This window comes from Balaenoptera acutorostrata, chromosome 8 (genome assembly GCF_949987535.1).
Source record: "Balaenoptera acutorostrata chromosome 8, mBalAcu1.1, whole genome shotgun sequence".
NCBI lineage: Eukaryota > Metazoa > Chordata > Mammalia > Artiodactyla > Balaenopteridae > Balaenoptera > Balaenoptera acutorostrata.
In genome coordinates, this window is record NC_080071.1 from 108,222,617 (window position 1) to 108,243,849 (window position 21,233).

A 21,233-nucleotide genomic window follows, 5' to 3' on the forward strand; every position below is an offset into this window, starting at 1 on the left:
TACAAAGGTATCTAGAGCAGGATTAGGATTGATAGAGTACTAATATACAGTCTGTGAACCTTATTCATACTTTACCTGTTGTCCTACTGATGTCCTTTATAGCAAAAGAAAAAAAATTTTCTGGTCCACATGCAGTCCAAGCTCACAGGCTACATTTTGTTCTCACCTGTACGGTCTCCTTCGATCTGGAGCAGTTCATCACTAGTCTGTCCTTGTCTTCCTTGGCTTAATGCTAGGCCATTTGTTTTGTATAGCCCCTCCATTTGAGCTCGTGAGCTTGGTGGCTGCTTCTCAGGATTGGGTTAAGGTTATGCGTTTTGGCAGAATACCATGGAAGTGATCGGTGTATCACATCAGGAGGCACGTGGTATCTCTTTGTCCCACTTGGTGAAAGAGGTGTTTGCCAGGTTGCTTCCAAAAGTCGATATTTTTTCCTTTTATGATTAGTAGGTAGCTTGTGGGGAGGTATTTTAAGACTGTAAATATCCTGTTTGTCATCAAACTGTCACCTACTAGCTTTAGTATCCATTGATGATCCTTGTCTAAAATAATTATTTGGATGCCAAAGGGTGATTTTCTTTTCTGTCTTTCTTTTTTCTTTTTGGCCATGCTGCGAGGCTTGTGGGATCTTAGTTCCCTGACCACCCGACCAGGGATCAAACCTGGGTCCTCAGCGGTGAGAGCGCAGAGTCCTAAGCCCCGGACCGCCAGGGAATCCCCCAAGGGTGATTTTCTGATTCCATCATTTCTTCTCCATTTATTAGCTGGCTCCATATATTTTTTGAAATGTATAACCTTTGTCTATTTGTATAGCAGGAATTAAGTGTATATTTTGATAGTTATTCCGAAAAGGAACTACTGTGATGAAAGAAAAAAATGTTTAAATTTAGTCTTATTTAGGTACATTTATATTTGTAAAGAATTTAAGGCAACCTAATAATTTGTGAACATAATGTGGTGAAGTTTGGTTTGAGCTCTGGGCTTCCTAGCAGCCAAGATAGAAATGGAGAGATGGTTACCTATACCCTTTTTTAACAACTGTGAAAGGAATATAGAAAGGCAAATAACAACAAAATGCCTTCCTGGATTTAGCAGGGTATTAAAGGACACTTTGCATGAGGGGGAAAAAAGGAGAGCATGGAAAACAGATGAAACAGAAGACGGTATTGAAACCGTGCACCTCAGATTGGGACTTGAACCCATGTGCTGGGATTCTAACCCCGCCTAAACCCACTTGAATCCACGTGGCTGGGACTCGAACCCGGCCAAAAGCGTGATTGGGACTTGAACCCACGAGGCTGGACTCAAACCCGGCAAAATCCCACAGTCTTCCAACTGAGATCACACACCTGGTTTCAGGACTTAATGAAGCTCAGGTTCTTGATGTCTCATCGCAGAAAGAATTCAGTGAGAGACAAAGTGATAGGTAAGAAGTGGATTTATTTAGAGAGAAACACACACTCCACAGACAGAGTGTGGGCCAAGTCAGAAGGTGAGAAAGGCACCAGGGTATGGGGTCGTCAGTTTTTATAGGGGTGGGTAATTTCATAGGCTAATGAGTGGGAGGAGTATTCCAGCTATTTCAGGACGGAGTGGGGATCTCTAGGAATTGGGCCACTGCCCACTTTTTGATCCTTCTGGTCGGCCTTGAAACTGTCATAATGCCTGTGGGTGTGTCATTTAGCTTGCTGATGTGTTACAGTGAGCGTATACTGAGGCTCAAGGTCTAGCGGAAGTCGACTTGTCCGCCATCTTGGACCCATTTGGTTCTAATCAGTTTATGTCATGCCCTCGGGCTATGTCATTCTTTCAGAGGTTGTGCCCTGCCCCTTCCGTCCTGTTTTGGTACTGAGTGAGACACAGGTTATTCAGCTGTTCCTGTAGACAGAATTCACCAGCTAGAGTTTTGGACTAAGGGGAAATTGTCAGATGGCATCCAGAGTGAAAAGATAACCAAGAGCTAGCCAACCCCACTGAGTTATCTTTTTTTTTAAAAAAAATTTATTTATTTATTTATTTATTTGGCTGTGCCAGGTCTTAGTTGCAGCACGTGGGATCTTCGTTGCCACATACAGGATCTTTGTTGTGGCATGCGGGATCTTTAGTTGCGGCACGCATGCAGGACCTAGTTCCCCAACCAGGGATCGAACCCAGGCCCCCGTCTTGCAACCGTAGAGTCTTACCCACTGGACCACCAGGGAAGTCCCTGAGTTATCTTTTTAACAGGTTAAGTAGAGGGAGAGTCTGTGACAAGGACCACGGCAAAGAATCCAGAGAAATTGGATGAAAGTGGCTTGAAATAGAGAAAGGGAGGTTGGCCTAGAGGGATTATCTGGCTATAGCTGATTTTCACAGGGTATTTGGGGTAGGGGCAAAGAGGGCTGTCCATTGTGGACCGTGTGGATGGGGTTATAGATGAGGAGGAAGTGCTTGGTGCCAGGCCTGATGGCGGGTAGGAATTTCTGTGTTTAATCATCCTTATTAAAGGCTTTGTGGGAGAGATGGCCTTTGGGCCTTTTTTGGATGAGAGAAGGGAGATGGCTCAGTGACTACACAAAGGACCGTGTGGCAGGCCTCATTAATAGAGGTGATGTTTTGACATAAGCGGCCTGTCCTACACGAGTGAGGTGGGTCCTTCATGAGTGAGGCGGAGCTAGAGTCCCAGGTGGAGGAGCCTGGAGGGGGCCGTAGGGAGTGACTGCCCTCTGGCACCTTAGCAGGACCTGGGAACCAACTGGAGGGGCAGTGGAAGCCATTGAAGCACCAGCAGCTCTGGGTGCTGATGTGGGTGGTGTGGACTAGGATGATTTAATGTAGCTTTAATGCATTCTTTTCTTCTATGAGTTTTTAGCTGTCATTTCTTTATCCATACTTGGTTGCCAGCATCTAGGCTGTTTCTAGTTTTTTGCACTGAGCATCCTTGAACATACGCGTATTGCCCTCTTGTGTGTCTCTGCGCTGGAAGTTCTGAAGGGTTGAAGTGTTGGGTCGGAGCAGGCCATATCGCCCACCCACCGGTGCTGTGTGAGTGCCTTTGTACCGTTCCTGGGTCCTGGGTGTTGTTATTTCTCCGAACGTTTCTCCTTTTTGCTGGGCAAAAGATGTCTCTATGTTGCTAGGAGCAGTGTTGGAGAACGTTTCTTCTGCTTCTGACCTTTCAGATAAAAACAAATCTTCAGAGGATATAAAGTAAATAATTTAATTTTTGTTAATCTCATTTCCCCCTTAAATGACTGACGCAAATAGGTTCTGTCTGGGCCATCTTAAACATTAGCAGAGCAGGGGATGTCAGTAGTCAGGGGGAGGGAGGCCTGATAACTTGACAGAGTCTACCCTGAAGTGGATTAAAGAAGCGGGGTCTCTCTATTTGTTGTTATTTATTCCCATTAGCTTTTGTTAAAAAAACCCCACAGAATGAATAAGAGAGTTGTGAGGAAAACACCCACCATAATCCATTTCTTTGGAATGTTCCTTTCCTTTTTCCAAGTGCTTTCCCATCTAGTAGAACCTAAATATCAGCACATCTTAACTGGGCAAAGATGGGAGATACTGAATAAAGTTACTTTGTTTTTGTGGGACAGTGAGTGTATGTGTCTGATCTTACTTGATTCTTTGTATAATTGTAGCCTGACCTAAGGAGTGTTTTTTAAAAAACAGCTTCTTGAGGAAAAGGATTGATATTAACCTTTCTGCTTGTGGTGAGGAATTCGGATGGACTTTGTATTGAGCAGTAACTCAGTTCAAACCAGTTCAAGACAGAGAGGGCATCATTGGGTCAGACCCCTGGCTGGGGCCGGGGTTTACCGTGGAGAGTGCGGGGCCTTGGGGGGGCGTCTGCTCTGTCCGGCCATTGGCTTCTGGACTCTCCCGTCAGCACTGCCCTCGTGGCCACCATGGTCCCACCTCACATCTTGCGGCCCCGTCACCGGGACAAGAGCCTCTATTCTCCCAGCTGGGAGTGAGACATGCCGCCCAGCCTTTGGCCCGCTCGCTGTGGCCAGGCAGGTGCGGCGCCGCAAGGAAGTGGTGGCCGCTCTCCGAGCCCTGCACGTCGGGGGCTGGAGGAGGTGGGCCGGTTCCCCGAGGAGAAAGAGGACTTGGCTGGGGGCGCTGTGGGCAGTGGGGACCTCATGGCTCAGATTGCTTGAGAGGCTGCAGGGCCCCTGTGGAAGGCCCAGGCCGGCAGCGCAGCTGTTGTACTCGCTGATGTGGATTTGGGGCGCCGTTGGCCTCTGCTCCTCGCGCTCAGGAGTCGGCGCCCAGAGGTGCCCCGCGCTCCGGGGCTGGCCTGGTACCTGCGCCTGTGCCTCGCTTCTCTCCTCTGATGACCCTGCATTATGTGGGCTTTGCGCTGTGTCATCGAGTGAGAGCGTTTCCATCTTTCCCAGCCCCTTTAAGCTGAGAACTTATTTATTCTTGGTGGTTATTATACTAGTGTTTGTAATTCTAGTACCAAAATGCCGGTGTTTTTAGGGGTATGATGCCACTCTTTCCGTAGTTTAAACATCTGAAGTCTGGATCACTTAAGTATCGATGCATGTACAGAGTCACAGGCTGGTTTTTAACGTTTCAGATGTGCATTTGCTCACCGTTTGCCTGTCCGGTTAAAACCATTCCTGGGTGTCTTGTTGTAACTAAGGAAACGGCAGTTAACACGAGTGAAATTGAGCCTCTTACGTTTATTTATCACTTACATTTTTCTGAGAGCCAGTTTGGGCCTTTCACTTCTGTCGGAGCTCCCAAATGGAGTAGCTTTACAATTAGGAGGGGAGGGGTGATGTGATGTTCAGGAGATTGATTTGGATGCCGTCGGGGGTCAGGTCGGGGACCAGGAAGGGGACCAGGAAGGGGACCAGGAGGGGGACGGCTCCAGGCCTGCTTTCCAGCCTTCCCGGGTCTGGGCCGCTCCCCTGTGTCAGGGGCTGACTCCTGCTCTCCTTCGCTGCAGCTCCAGGGCTGTTCTCTCGTCCAGACCTTCTCTTCCCTGGGACGACTTACTTTAGTCAGAGTCAGCCTTCCTGCCTAGTCATGCTGCTTTGAGAGAAGCGTGTTCAGAGCAGGTGGGCGAAAGGCAGTGTGCTTCGCAGTGAGTGCTGCCTGGGGGCCAGTGGCAGACACGCGCCCGGCCCAGCGCCGGGGGCTGCTCCTGGCTGGCTGTGTGTGGGCCACAGCCCACATGTGAGATGAGTGGGGAGGTTTAGCCTCCCAGGGCCCCACAGCACAGGGGGTGTGGGCACAGCGGGGACATGCGGCACACCGAGCATAGCTGACATACGGGGACCTTGCTTTTTTTAAGTGCTTATTGAACATAGTTGAGTTCAAGAAAGCCTCATGTATACGCATCACTGAGGTACATAGGGGCTTATATTTTGCTTTAACATCTGTGCTTTAACTCTCCATGTACCTCAGTACATAAATGATTCAGACGTCACGTTTTTCAAATACAGAAAGACTACCATAAAATACCATAAAAACACTGGCATTTGGTGCTAGAATTCCAAGGAAAAATCTGGTATGGCATGTGCCACACTATTAATGGAGTGTTTTTAAGCGGGAGGGGAGCGTTTAAGGGAAAAGAGAATGTTCACATTACTACCGCATTAAGTATTTCAGTGTTGGAAGTTTCTTTTGTAACATCTGGCATTAAAAAAACTTTTCTTTTTTAAGAAAACTTCGGGCCCTCAACGCTGTTAGTTCTCTACACAGGTCAGCTTTATTCGTATTAGAGATGCATTTCTGCCAGTGTTCTCATTAATAACGGAGCAAGTGGAGCCAACAGGTTGAAGGTGGCAGAACAGGCAGCCATCTAGAAGATGCTCTAAAGAGAAACCTCGAGTGCCTTGGGAGAAGGATTTGTTTTTTGAGGCCCATCGTTAAAAATTTTATTTTATTTTTTAAAGTTTATTTTATTCAAGTATAGTTGATTTACAGTGTTGTACTAGTTTCTGCTGTACAGGAAAATGACTCAGTTATATACATTCTTTTCCCTTATGGTCTATCACAGGGTATTGACTACAGTCCCCTGTGCTCTAGAGTAGGACCTTGTTGTTTATCCATTCTCTGTATAATAGTTTGCATCTGCTAGAAGGATTTATTTTTACAGACTGAGATCTTGATCCCTTTCTATAGAAAAAATTGGTCTGTTTCTTTTGCCAGCCCCCAAACGAGGTCCTCCTGGTTTAGGGCGGTGGTGCACTTCTAGGAATGGAGCACCGACCCAGGTGAGCTTCCGCACTCAGTCTCTGTGGAGCCGTGATCTAGAACCCTGTTTTGGCGATTGCTTTCACATCCTCTGGAACCATGGCCTGCCTCTGCTCTGGCTGTTGTTTTTGTCACTTGCCGGCAAATGCTTCCAGGCTGCAGAGATGTTTAGGAAGCGCTTTGTGATGTTGCGGCTTCCGCTCAACAGTTCCTGGTTGGTACTTTTTTCCCCTTTTTCTTCAAAGGCGGCTCCAGTTCGGTAAAATACAGAATTCCTAATGGAAACGTTCAGAGCCTGGAATCTGGGGCCAGACTGCTAGGGTTAGAGGGCATGCTCCTTCCCTTACTCCCCCTCTCACTGGCTGTGTGATCCTGGGTAGGTTACTTAACCTCTCTAGGTCTCAGTTTTTCATCTGTAAAATGGGGACAGTATCCGTCTCAGGGTTGTTGTGAGGGTGAAAGAGTTCGTACGCAGGCAGTGTTTGACGGGTGCACAGAGCTGCAGGCTTGCTGGCTTTATGATGATTTTACAGCACCCTCTGTGATAGTCTTTCTCCATTTCTCTCTGGTTGGTCCAGCACTGTCACCACTTGCCTTTGGTTGCCCGATAGGGGTTTAAATGGTCACAGAACAACCAAACAGCGGCAGAAAGAGAGGCCACAGGGGAAGAAGCAGTCTGGTTACAAAGCAGCCTCGTTTCAGGAGACTGTAGTTGAGGGAGCTTTGCTGTGTGTTTCTACAGGGCACTGGGTGCAAGTTTACTGGCTCCCCTCCGTGCATTAACATGTGTACTAAGATGGGTTGTGGGCTCTTTCCTTCTTCCCTCCCTCTTTCCCTCCTCAGATGAGCACAGAACTCATCACAGTCAAGAACAAAAGAGAACACCTGTGAGCAGGAGGGGGACAGGGCTTGGGTGGGGAGACAGTAGCCTGATGGGCACTAGGTTGGGGCTCTAGAAGAGGAAGATGGTTTTGCTTGAGTAGAGTTAAAAGTGCGTTAGAGGTGTTTGCTGTGCGTATTTTGCCGAAATGAATAACTGGTGAGGGAGGTTGTGGAAAAGGAACTGTCTGAACGTCATGAACAGAGTCACCAGGTATCCGACCTCCTGCCACGTGTCACAGATAATAGTAGGTTTTCCTGTGCGTCGTTCTTACCCCACTTCCCAGAGGTTGGTTAGCCCAGAGACTCCTCAAGTTTAGGCAATGCCCTCTAGGGCACAGAGCACAGGACTGGAATTTACTGGACGTTTGTAGGGTGGCAAGGCCTTTACGTCCCTCATTCAGCCTCAAAAAGCTTTGAGGCTGAATCCACCTTTTTCAGGGGGTAAGTTCAGCAGATGCTTGTGAGACAGGAGGGAGGGGAGCACCACAGGGGTCTCATCACAGTGGCTGGGAAACGGCTTGGTTTCCACAGGTAGTGCCTAGAGCATGGGTTCTAGGTGTGCGGGCTTCAGTAGTTGTGGCACACGGGCCCAGTAGTTGTGGCTCACGGGCTCTAGAGTGCAGGCTCAGTAGTTGTGGTGCACGGGCTTAGTTGCTCTGCGGCATGTGGGATCTTCCCAGACCAGGGCTCGAACCCGTGTCCCCTGCATTGGCAGGCGGATTCTTAACCACTGCACCACCAGGGAAGTCCCATTAATTTTAAAAAGTAATGTGCGCTTGAACTGCGATAAAGAACTGGAAGTTTCTGCTTGCATTTATTTGGCTGGGTCAGTAGTTGAAAGCGGGCCCTGGTGTCTTGCTTCTTTACGTGCTGACCTGCTGACCTGCTGTCCTGAGGGCTTGGCTGCCTGCAGGCTCGGCTTGGGGTGCAGCAGCCTTCTTCCTGAAGTGGCCCCTTGACTCTGCAGTAACCTTTGTGAGACGCTGGTCTGCCTGAGGAACGCGTCCAAGGGTGAAATTCAAGGTCAGCTCCGTAAGATAGCCCGTTGCCCAAGTGACACAGTCAGACAAAATGAATCTTCCCTCCCCACATTCTTGGTGCTAGAGGTCAGGGGACGGCTCTGATGCAAGCTTAGGGTAGAAGAGAACGCTTTTTGACTGATTGAGGGCATGGCCTTTCATTTCTAAGTGGTTTAAAGAATTTACGGCCCATTGTTTGTTCATTCCAGAGTCCTAATGATATGGGTGATATTTTTTCTCAGACAGGAATGTGGGTTTTGGCAGTGACTCTGCATCACAATAACTTGAAAATAACCCAGTCCTTTGGAACCGAAATGAAAATGTGTGACCTCTGTGCACAGGATGTGCGTGCACATGAAAGAAATGTGTGCATGGTGAATAAAAAGTCATTTGAAACTAGAAATAGTGGCTTTCAAGTTGGGAAAACCTCAAATACCCAGCATTAGGAGAATATGAGATACGTGTGTGTATTTCCACCCGTTTATCAGGAAGATGGTGTACTCCGCTCAAGGATAGCCTGTAAAGACTTTTCAGTGGGGACACGCTGATGGGAAGATGTAAAGTGAAAAAGGCAGGAGCAAAATTTATATAGAGCAAGGTCTCAACTGTGCACAAGTGTGCAGAAAAAATGATCTAGAAGGAGCTGTGTGAAAATCTGAATGGTATTAATCTATATCGGGAAATTATAGATGATAGCTTTTCTTTCTCTGTTCCTGTAGTTTCTAAATGTTTCACAGTAGGCATTTGTTATTTTTATAAACAGAAATTAAAGAATTTTCTTCTTCAGCTGCTTTTGAGACGATATTGGTCAGGAAGTGAGAGGGATGACGTACCACGCATGCTGTCTGCTGCAGAAGTCAGACTTGTTGCAAAAAAGCAATGCCTTTGGTAGGTGCACAGTTGCACGTCCGAAATTAAGGAGGGTCCCTGGTAGCTTAAAACGGTTCCTTAATTACTCTTTTGGAATTACGGTTACAGTAAAGTAACTTTTAAAATATGACTGATACGCAAGCAGTATTGCAGTTAGGGTCACAAATCCACTCAGCATATTCAACTATGTCAGCCCTACTTTTTTGTCATCAATTTTCATCTAATTGCTCGAAAAAGATGAAAAAAATCTGTAGAAAATCTGTTATGCGTTCAACACAGGAACTGTTTTGATAAGTTTTGCTGGCTGAGTGAGCAAACATTGGTATGAATTTAGCTTATCTTGATGATTTAGTTTACCCCCCCTTTTCTTTTTTTTTAATATTTATTTATTTATTTATTTATTTATTTATGGCTGTGTTGGGTCTTCGTTTCTGTGCGAGGGCTTTCTCTAGTTGCGGCAAGTGGGGGCCACTCTTCATTGCGGTGCACGGGCCTCTCACTGTCACGGCCTCTCTTGTTGCAGGGCACAGGCTCCAGACCCACAGGCTCAGTAAGTGTGGCTCACGGGCCTAGTTGCTCCGCGGCATGTGGGATCTTCCCAGACCAGGGCACGAACCTGTGTCCCCTGCATTGGCAGGCAGATTCTCAACCACTGCGCCACCAGGGAAGCCCCCCCCCCCTTTTCTTTTACATTTATCTTTTTGTGGCGATTGCTGGATTTTATTTTGTTTTTGCCTCAGAATTTTGGTACAGAAGATTGTGAAATATGCCATGGCCACATGTTCAGAGTTGATCAGCGGGGCAGTCAGAGGAAGCCAATGCTGGCTGTGTGATTTGATTCCTGCTTTATAGTAAAAGGAGGATTAATTCAAGAGGAAAATGCTGATTTATCTTCACCAATGCATGCGCGTGGAGTTGGAGCACGTTCTTTATATATTTCAAGCCATTAGAGTGGGGATCCTTTGCCATGAAGGAATGTATTGCCTCTTCCTGTCTGCTTCCCTAACAAAACAGCCTTGGTAACAATTATATCGGCTTTAGTGATTGCCAGGGTCTGAGGGAGGAGGTGGGGTGGGGGCAATGGGGAGTGCGTGCTGACGGGTGACGGGGTTCTTCTGGGTGGTGAGGGTGTTCTGGACTTAGATAGTGGTGGCGGCTGTGCGGCCTTGTGCAGGCACTGACAATCACTGACCTGCACATTTTAAAAGGGTGAATTCTATGGTATGCGAATGATGTCTCCATTTTTTTTTTTTCTAAACATCTTTATTGGAGTATAATTGCTTTACAATGGTGTGTTAGTTTCTGCTTTATAACGAAGTGAATCAGTTATACATATACATATGTCCCCATATCTCTTCCCTCTTGCATCTCCCTCCCTCCCACCCTCCCCATCCCACCCCTCTAGGTGGTCACAAAGCACGGAGCTGATCTCCCTGTGCTATGCGGCTGCTTCCCACTAGCTATCTATTTTACGTTTGGTAGTGTATATATGTCCATGCCACTGTCTCACTTTGTCCCAGCTTACCCTTCCCCCTCCCCATGTCCTCAAGTCCATTCTCTAGTAGGTCTGCATCTTTATTCCCGTCTTGCCTCTAGGTTCTTCTGACCATTTTTTTTTTCTTTCTTTTTTTTTAGATTCCATATATATGTGTTAGCATATGGTATTTGTTTTTCTCTTTCTGACTTACTTCACCCTGTATGACGGTCTCCAAGTCCATCCACCTCACTACAAATAACTCAGTTTCATTCCTTTTTATGGCTGAGTAGTATTCCATTGTATATATGTGCCACATCTTCTTTATCCATTCATCCGACGATGGACACTTAGGTTGCTTCCATGTCCTGCCTATTGGAAATAGAGCTGCAATGAACATTTGGTACATGACTCTTTTTGAATTATGGTTTTCTCAGGGTATATGCCCAGTAGTGGGATTGCTGGGTCGTATGGTAGTTCTATTTTTAGTTTTTTAAGGAACCTCCATACTGTTCTCCATAGTGGCTGTATCAATTTACATTCCCACCAACAGTGCAAGAGTGTTCCCTTTTCTCCACACCCTCTCCAGCATTTATTGTTTGTAGATTTTTTTGATGATGGCCATTCTGACCGGTGTGAGATGATATCTCATTGTAGTTTTGATTTGCATTTCTCTAATGATTAATGATATTGAGCATTCTTTCATGTATTTGTTGGCAATCTGTATATCTTCTTTAGAGAAATGTCTATTTAGGTCTTCTGCCCATTTTTGGATTGGGTTGTTTGTTTTTTTGATATTGAGCTGCATGAGTTGCTTGTTTGTTTGGGAGATTAATTCTTTGTCAGTTGCTTCATTTGCAAATATTTTCTCCCATTCTGAGGGTTGTCTTTTCATCTTGTTTATGGTTTCCTTTGCTGTGCAAAAGCTTTTAAGTTTCATTCGGTCCCATTTGTTTATTTTTGTTTTTATTTCCATTTCTCTAGGAGGTGGGTCAAAAAGGATCTTGCTGTGATTTATGTCATAGAGTGTTCTGCCTATGTTTTCCTCTAAGAGTTTGATGGTGTCTGGCCTTACATTTAGGTCTTTAATCCATTTTGAGTTTATTTTTGTGTCTGGTGTTAGGGAGTGTTCTAATTTCATTCTTTTACATGTAGCTGTCCAGTTTTCCCAGCACCACTTACTGAAGAGGCTGTCTTTTCTCCACTGTATATTCTTGCCTCCTTTTCAAAGATAAGGTGACCATATGCGTGGGTTTATCTCTGGGCTTTCTATCCTGTTCCATTGATCTATATTTCTGTTTTTGTGCCAGTACCATACTGTCTTGATGACTGTAGCTTTGTAGTATAGTCTGAAGTCAGGGAGCCTGATTCCTCCAGCTCCGTTTTTCTTCCTCAAGATTGCTTTGGCTGTTCGGGGTCTTTTGTGTTTCCATACAAGTTGCGCAATTTTTTGTTCTTGTTCTGTGAAAAATGCCAGTGGTGGTTTGATAGGGATTGCATTGAATCTGTAGATTGCTTTGGGTAGTAGAGTCAGTTTCACAATGTTGATTCTTCCAATCCAAGAACATGGTATATCTCTCCATCTATTTGTATCATCTTTAATTTCTTTCATCAGTGTCTTATAATTTTCCACATACAGGTCTTTTGTCTCCTTAGGTAGGTTTATTCCTAGATATTTTATTCTTTTTGTTGCAATGGTAAATGGGAGTGTTTTCTTAATTTCACTTTCAGATTTTTCATCATTAGTGTATAGGAATGCAAGAGATTTCTGTGCATTAATTTTGTATCCTGCTACTTTACTGAATTCATTGATTAGCTCTAGTAGTTTTCTGGTAGCATCTTTAGGATTCTCTATGTATAGTAACACGTCATCTGCAAACAGTGACAGCTTTACTTCTTCTTTTCTGATTTGGATTTCTTTTTCTTCTCTGATTGCTGTGGCTAAAACTTCCAAAACTATGTTGAATAATAGTGGTGAGAGTGGGCAACCTTGTCTTGTTCCTGATCTTAGTGGAAGTGGTTTCAGTTTTTCACCATTGAGGTGATGTCTCCATTTTTAAAAAAGAAGGGATTCCATGTGTGAAGGAGTCCCATCTGTGTCGCACCAACCCCTTTAGTCCTCTTAGTAGTAAATTACAGAGTAGCCTAGTTCTCCCAGAGAAGCCTGGGTTAAGGCTGAATTTTCACAGGCATTTGACATGAGAGTTTAAAAAAATCCATGTGATTAAATGATCAGTCCCATCTAAAATGCTGCTATGAGAAGACAAAATCTTTGGACATGATAATTCCATACTTAAAAGATCTGTTTCAGGAGGAGCATTATGGGGATGTATTAGTGAAGACTGCCTCTGTTTTAAACTTTAAAATGGAACAAACATGTATTAGGTGTCAATAAATAACTGAATGAAGGAAGAGAAGGGAAGTAGGTGGGCTTTGGACTTGAAAAAAATGAGGGTTTTTTTGTTTGTTTTAAGAAACAGTTGCTTTATTGTGGTTTTCAAATGGGGGAAGAAGAAAGAAGACCTCTAACAATTTTGAATGTCTAGTTATATGACAGATCTTGTGATAATTGCTTTCCATATTTTATGCCATTTAAGCACCATAAGAACCGTATTTTCAACCCTATTTTAAATTTGGGAAACTAAAAATAAAACAAAGAGGGACTTCTCTGGTGGTCCAGTGGTTAAGACTTCACCTTCCAATGCAGGGGGTGCAGGTTCGATCCCTGGTCGGGGACCTAAGAGCCACATGCCTTGCGGCCAAAAAACCAAAACATAAAACAGAAGCAATACTGTAACAAATTCAATAAAGACTTTAAAAATGGTCCACATCAAAATAAAACAAAAAATAAAAAATAAAATAAACATTCACTGCCCCCTCCCCTTTAAAAAATTGCAGTTGTATGAGTGAATGCCTTCAGAAGTTCCCGAAGAGCAGTGACACCCAGTGTATCACCTCCCAGAGATGCCTGCATCTTGGTGAACATCTGGGCATTTTCTTGTGCATGTATCACATTAGAATTATATTATACAGGGAATTCCCTGGCGGTTTAGTGGTTAGGACTCCGCACTTTGACTGCGGGGGACCCCGGGTTCGATCCCTGGTCAGGGAAATAAGATCCCGCAAGCCGTGCGTCGTGGCCAAAAAAAAAAAAAGATTATGCTATCCATGCTGTTCTAAGGCCTGTTGTGTGTTTGTTGCTTTGTTTTACTCAGTGTAAAAAGTTAGTAGAATTTTTTGGGGGGATAAAATATGGTTGTTTCTATGGCCTCGTGTTAATTCCTTTTTGTGTGTGTTTAATGATTTACCTAATCAGTCAGTCTCCTATGGATAGAGATTTAGGTTGTTTGCACATTTTCACCATTTAAACAACGTTGTGATGAGTATTCATGCGTAAGGGCTGTATTTTCCCCCAGCCTTTTGTCATGGGTTTCCCTCCAATATGCATAAAAGTGAAGAGAATAAAACAGTGAATCCCACATCCCATCATCCAGCTTCAACAGCTATTAGCACTCTACCATTCCTGTTTCATTTGTCCGTACTCCACTTTTCTCCCCCTGGAGTGTTTTAAAGCACATTCCACAAGTATTATCATTTTACCTGTAAATATTTCAATACGTATCTTGAATAAATAAGGACTTAAAAAAAGTACCTACAGTGACATTATTACACCCAACAAAATTACTCAAAATTCCTTAACATCATCTAGTAACTACTCTAAGTTCAGTTACCCTCTGTTTCAAAATTGTCTTTTTACAGTTGATTTCTTTGGAATCGTATCCAAATGATGTCCTGTGTTACATTTAAATTTTTGTTAAAATTGATGTTTCTCTCCCCACCCCCCTCACCTTTTTTTTTAATATCTTTATTGGAATATAATTGCTTTACAACGTTGTGTTAGTTTCTGTTGTACAACAAGGTGAATCAGCTATACGTATACATATATCCCCATATCCCCTCCCTCTGAGTGTCCCTCCCACCCTCCCTATCCCACTCCTCTAGGTCGTCACAAAGCACCGAGCTGATCTCCCTGTGCTATGCAGCTGCTTCCCACTTTTTATTCATATAATTTATTTGTTGAAGGAACTGTAGTATTTGTTCTGTAGAAGCTCCCTTATTCTGGATTTGACTGATTGCATTTTATGTCATGGTGTCATGTGGCATGTTCTGCTGTGTCTGGAAAGCTGATAGCTAGACCTGATTCTGGAGGCTCGATTAGCTTCAGTGTTTCTCTTAGTAACGAATGCTTCCTCGGTGCTGGCGTGTTCATCCATCTGCGTCACATTCACCGGTCCATACTGGCTGGTATTGCTACTTCTGGGGATGCCAAGATTGATCAGGGGGTTCAGGTGTCCTCATGGATCCCTCTGTTATATCATCTCTCACTTGTAATGGTTTTTAGGAGCAATTGATGATTGCTGCCTAGATTATTTCATTAGATGGCAATAGGACAGTTTTCCAATTCTTTCATTTCCTTTAATTCTATTATTTATTCACTGTGATTCTTCTATAAAGAACTTTGCCTCATCAACTAGTTGGTGGCTCTGAAATACAGTCAGTATAGGAAAGGCAGTTTGCCTTATTCTTTCCTTCAGTTTATCAATTTTCAGAACACGAGCTGGTGCCTACCAGCCTCCAAAGATGTCCACAGAGGGTCTTTTTAGTATTACTATAACTGATGAATTTAAACATATTTGTTGTGTTCAGTCCATTACATTTGAGGATCTTCTTGGTGTCCCATATCTGGCCATGGGAGTCCTTTTAAGTCATGTCAAAAGGGCACAAAGCCAATTTGAAAGGGCTGTTTTCCAGTAAAAGGAATTGGGGTGCCTTAGAGAGATGGCTGATTCCAGGTCTAGGCAGGAATTGTCCAAGATGAGCCCGGGACACCTCGTCAGACTTAAAAGCAAGGAGGCGCTTTTTTTTTTTTAATTTTTATTTTATTTATTTATTTATTTACTTATGGCTGTGTTGGGTCTTCGTTTCTGTGCGAGGGCTTTCTCCGGTTGTGGCGAGCGGGGGCCACTCTTCATCGCGGTGCGCAGGCCTCTCACTATCGCGGCCTCTCTTGTTGCGGAGCACAGGCTCCAGACGCGCAGGCTCAGCAATTGTGGCTCACGGGCCCAGTTGCTCCACGGCATGTGGGATCTTCCCAGACCAGGGCTCGAACCCGTGTCCCCTGCATTGGCAGGCAGATTCTCAACCACTGCGCCACCAGGGAAGCCCCAAGGAGGCGCTTTTATCCGGTGTCACACGCTGTGGAAGATGCCTGTTTGTTTGCGGCCCCCCACCAGAGATGAGCTTCTGGGCAGCAGGGACTGTGGTTTCTTTGGGAGTCTCATAACCCAGAGCTATCCCTGCTGGGGGCTCTGCGTCCCACCCCCACTGCCCAACGTGAAACAAAACAAAACGCAGCTGAGAAGCGCTCTTGGGACTTGAGGGAGGTGCCGTTTTCTCAGCTGCAGGGGTTTCCCCGGCGGTTTTCCAGGAGCTCCAAGTCACGTCCCGAGAGTTGGCTCTGGCGACTTGGAGTCCCGTCTTCCTGCGGCTTTCTCTCCCGTGTCCTTTAGCGACGGCAAGTACACGTCACGGTGGGAATTTGACCCGGCCTGGACCGTAGGTTTTTTTTTTGTTTTTTTTTTTCTTATAACATTGATTTGCACATTTTATACACGCATGCTGTTTTTTTTTTAATGAAATTGACTTGCTGGAAGACAATAACTTTTAGGTTTTTTTTTTTTTTTAAAACTTTGGGTTTATTTATTTATTTATTTATTTAATTTATTTATTTATGGCTGTGTTGGGTCTTCGTTTCTGTGCGAGGGCTTTCTCTAGTTGCGGTGAGCTGGGGCCACTCTTCATCGCGGTGCGCAGGCCTCTCACTATCGCGGCCTCTCTTGCTTCGGGGCACAGGCTCCAGACATGCAGGCTCAGTAATTGTGGCTCACGGGCCCAGTTGCTCCGCGGCATGTGGGATTCTCCCAGACCAGGGCTTGAACCCGTGTCCCCTGCATTGGCAGGCAGACTCTCAACCACTGCGCCACCAGGGAAGCCCTGGACCGTAGGTTTTATGGTTCAGGCGGACCGTAGGCTCCAGTGAGACGCTGGGCCATGCAGTTGGCTGAGAACAGCGGGTGTAGTGTGGGGCTAGGGCCGCTGCGCTGCTCTTTTCTGTCACCTCTTTTTCCCTCTTGCATCGGGTAGTCAACGTTTTATTTGTGTGTTAGAGCTAATTCTCTGTATTTTACAGCTCTATTTTTTTTCCCTTTCAGAGCTGAATTTCTTATTACATACGTTATATTCCATAAATTTTGATCTCTCATCTCTTTGAACTTATTTCTCAACCTTCAGACTAGAAGATACCATTTTATATGACTTCAAAGCTTTCCCTTATAACATTTATCACAGCTTAATTTATCTTGTGATGATTTGATTAGTGTCATAATGATTAATGTCATAATTTCTCTCTGTGTTTTTTTTTTAAGTAATTTTACCTGTAACACCTTGGAATATAATTGTTCAGTAAAATTTGTCTCATAAACGAACACTCCCCTAACCTTTTCTGCCTGTGGTATTCGATGAGAATTTTTGAGAGTCAAATGAGAAGAATATAAGGGAAAGCCAGGTTGTGTAATGCCTTGCGTTGCAGAGACCTGGCTGTCAGGGCTTTGGGGTTGGCCTTGGCCTGTGTCAAGCTCTCAGTAGCATGACTCATCTTGCAGTGGAGGCGGGAGTTTGCACCTTCTGGTGTTGGGCGGGGTTTTGATGTGTCACCTCGTGGTTCATAACATGAAGCCGCCCCGTAGGTCGTGACCCTTGGTTTATTATCTCGATGCCCCTGAAATGCTATTGCTTGAATGATATCAGTTTGGGAGCCTTTAACCTTGCACATCCTCCCCCCTCCTCTAGTGGGAGGAATGAATGTTTACACCGAGTTGTGAACACGTGGTTGTGGGCTAGACAGGTTGCCTGACTCTGAGCCTCGTTCCCGGCTGCGAGACTGCTACCCGGCAGTGATGGGGGCCTTCCCTCCCTACAAGACTGTGTGTAAGGCTGGAGACCAAGGAATCGTTCACTGGTTTTCTCTTACTTTCTCCCTTTTACTTTGTGGTCACCGAGGTTTAGAATATGAAACATTTCTGTGCTTTTACCTGTAAGTATTCAGCTCCAAAGCTTCCCTTTTTGTTGTTAGTCTATGATGCAGCCAAAGTACATAGGGTTTCACAGGACAGAGCTGCCCACTGTTGTGTGTGTGTGTGTGTGTGTGTGTGTGTGTGTGTGTTTAATTACAAAGGATTCCCTCATTTAAAAAACTGAGATATTAAAGATTCATGCAACTGAAATAATACAACAGGATTCCTTGTACAATGCCTAATTTCTCACAAATAGTTACCTTTTGCTAAAGTGTGGTACAGTACCATAATTGGGCATTGGCATTAATAACACCCCAACAGTCCTACTCAGGTTTATGTAATTTTATTTGTATTCATTTATGTGTGTCCATTGCTTTGGAACTGAAAAGTTTCCTAATCTGACATTTCAGATTTACGGTGATCGGGTAGGGTCATAGGGATAATATCACACATAATGTGAAGGAATTAACTTACATATTAAGAAGAAATATGGTATCTTTCCTTTTTTTTTTATAAATTTATTTATTTAATTTATTTATTTTTGGCTGCGTTGGGTCTTCGTTGCTGCGCGCGGGCTTTCTCTAGTTGCAGTGAGTGGGGGCTACTCTTCAATGCGCTGCATGGGCTTCTCATTGCGGTGGCTTCTCTTGTTGCGGAGCACGGGCTCTATTGCGCAGGCTCAGGAGCTGTGGTGCATGGGCTTCGTTGCTCCACGGCATGTGGGATCTTCCCGGACCAGGGCTCGAACCTGTGTCCCCTGCATTGGCAGGCGGATTCTTAACCACTGCGCCACCAGGGAAGCCTGGTATCTTTCCTTTTAATTCTAGTGAATGTAGTAGTACAGACCATGATAATTTGGGGGCCAATAGTGCAGTAACATCATCTCACAGATGTTTTAAAGAATTGAGAACTAATTTATTGCATATGCATTCTTGACCTGTCAAGGACACTTTACAAATGACTTAACATATACTTGAAAACGGTTTGATAGCCATATCCCACTGTCACTTTGTTTACATTGGTCTTTTGCTTAGAAAACCGTGGTTTCACGAGCACTGCAGAGTAATTCAGTCCAGCTCTGGGTTAGTGGAACCTGAATTAGATTTAATATCTTTGGTTTTCCCTTTTCTGTTTTTAATTGATTAGAAGAAATTGGTGGATGAGCCTTAGAAGATTGCTTCCTTTCCTCCTTTGTTCCTGGTTGGGTTTGAGGCATGGCCGACACTGTCATATGGGTTAATTTTTAACTCTTTACGTCTCAAATACCCCACTCCCCGGACATGCATAATCCAACTGTCCATACGTTTTAGTAGCTTTTTTTCTGAAATAATTCTTTTTGTATTTCCCCCCATATTTAAGAATATGAAAAATGACACAAGTGAACTTATTTACACAACAGAAATAGAGTCAGAGACATAGAAGTCAAACTTATGGTTACCAAAGGGGAAAGGGGGGGAGGGATAAATCAGGAGTTTGGGATTAATATACACACTGCTGTATATAAAACAGATAATCAACAAGGACCTACAGTGTAGCACAGGGAACTGTACTCAATATTTTGTAATAACCCATAACTGAAAAGAATCTGAAAAAGAATAGATACATATATATGTATAACTGAATCACTTTGCTGTATACATGAAACTAACACAACATTTAAATCAACTGTACGTCAATAAAAAATAAAAAGAAGAAGAATATGCACCTATTTGAAAAGAGTGGAAAAGCACAAGGAAAATGGCACGAATTCCTTCATCTGAAGTATCTTCCAAACGTTTGGCTTTCCTTTCATTCCGGTCTCCCTCTAACCTAGGACCCAGACACCGCTTTTCTCTTCCCCGGTCTGTTGCAGTAGCTTTCTGACGGGCCTCCTGCTCCAGGCCAAGTAAGCTTGCTAAAACACAGGCTGTTGCGTCCACCCCTGCTTGGAGTTCTTGGCTTCTCTGCTGCCTGCAGAAGAAAGCCTGGACAGCTGACCGTGGTTTTCAAAGCCCTCTAACATTTTTCTCCCACCGTGTTGCCTGTACGCCTCAGCTACACTGCAGTGTCCCCACCCCGACCCGCAGTGGTATCCTTCCCCGCCCCTCCTCTTTCCTCTGTCTGGATGGCCTCTTCCTGGCCTTGTCAAACTCCTTTACATGGTTGAAGGCTCAGCTTAAATGCTGCGGTGTCTGTAGAGCCGGTGCTGATTTCTCCCAGTTGGGGTGACTTTGTTCAATGGTTGGTGCCCACGGTGCGTAGACCCCAGTTTATTTTTGCCAGACCAGGCTTTGCCTGGAACTGTGGCCGTCTGCATACTTGTTTCAGCTATATTATCAATGTTTCACAGCCGAGGGTCACATTTCATTTGTCTTTGTGTCTCTGAACCCCTTGCTTGCCCAGGAGGACCCTGCATATAGCAGTCGCTTATTAAATTTAATTACATTCAACTGCTTGCCTGTATTTCGGATGGCTTTTTCTTTTTCTCTGTATTTTTGTTTAATCTGCCTCATCATTTAAAAAAAAAAATCACTCAGACAACGTCCTTTCTTGTGGTCGTATCCTAATACAGTATAGTTTTATGAGAAGGACTAGCTGTGGGACAGATTTATAGAAATGGTTCCTGCAAGGCAGGAGGATTCTAATGGGCCTCCAGATCCCATGGGTGACATTAGTTTGTCACAAGGGTGAAGTGAGGTGGGAGCAGCCAGTGGGAGGGGACACCTGGGAACCAGCCAGGGATAGCCCTTGTTTCCTTCCAGTCTAATAAATCTGGAAGATGAGTTTTCGTTGGATGAATTCCTTGGCATCCATCCTAACCTTTGTTAGTAATTTAAGAACTTGATTTTCTATTGTAGTTCATTGCCAGAAAAGTCCAACTAGAAAAATCATGAGTGTCCCAGAAGATCACACGGAAGGAAATGTAGAAACGTGAAGCGTAGTTCTGACGCTGTGAAAGAAATATTGATGCCTTCACACCCCACCCCCTTTTGCAGGGGAAGACAGGCTTCTTGTCTGTCCTGCACACTGTGTCCGCTCCGTGCTGGAGGAGGCCCCGCAGGCGGGGGGCCCGTGGGTCGTTAGGGTCATTAGATTCTGTCTGCAGCTGTTAGAAAATGAGCAGCCCGGCATGTGGGCCGCTACCACGTTGCTGAGACGCTCAGCGTGAATAAGTGTGGCCACAGAGTATTTTTCATTTAGAGAAGGAAAACCTGTCCCAGCCAAGAGGAGGAGATTGCCCTCATCTTTACGAAACAGTAAACCCCCTTCATCTGCCTGCTGCCATGGTTGTAGCTGCCAGCAGTGGAAAGGGGGGACCCTTTACTCTGCTCACGAGATGGTGTCAACTGTCCATTTCCTGTCTGAGAGAGAGAGAGAAGGCAAAGACGGACTCATGCGCTACAGGCTTCTTGGGGACTAGCCCTTGCATTGTTAGTGATATTTAGATACTTGGATACCACTTCTTTTTTCCTTTTGCTGTTAAAACTGAAACTAAAACAGCAACTTTGAGATATTCACGTTTATCTCCATTTTACAGAGGAGGAAACGGAGGCATACAGAGGAAGTAATTTGCCCAGAGTTATAATATAATAGCCAGTGAGTAGAACAGTCTAGGTCCAAAGTCTGCATTCTTAACCCCTGTGCAATACTGTGATATCAGTTTAAAAACAAGAT

The 21,233-nt window shown here is 44.7% G+C and overlaps 1 protein-coding gene and 1 non-coding gene across 3 annotated transcripts in view; both read left to right on the forward strand.

Moving 5' to 3' along the window:
- The window catches only part of CLASP1 (cytoplasmic linker associated protein 1), a 264,971-nt gene that overhangs the window by 42,740 nt on the left and 200,998 nt on the right, over nt 1–21,233 (forward strand). The window lies entirely within an intron of this gene.
- TRNAQ-UUG (transfer RNA glutamine (anticodon UUG)) lies at nt 13,485–13,558 on the forward strand. The gene has a single exon. It is a non-coding gene; the product is annotated as a tRNA-Gln (tRNA).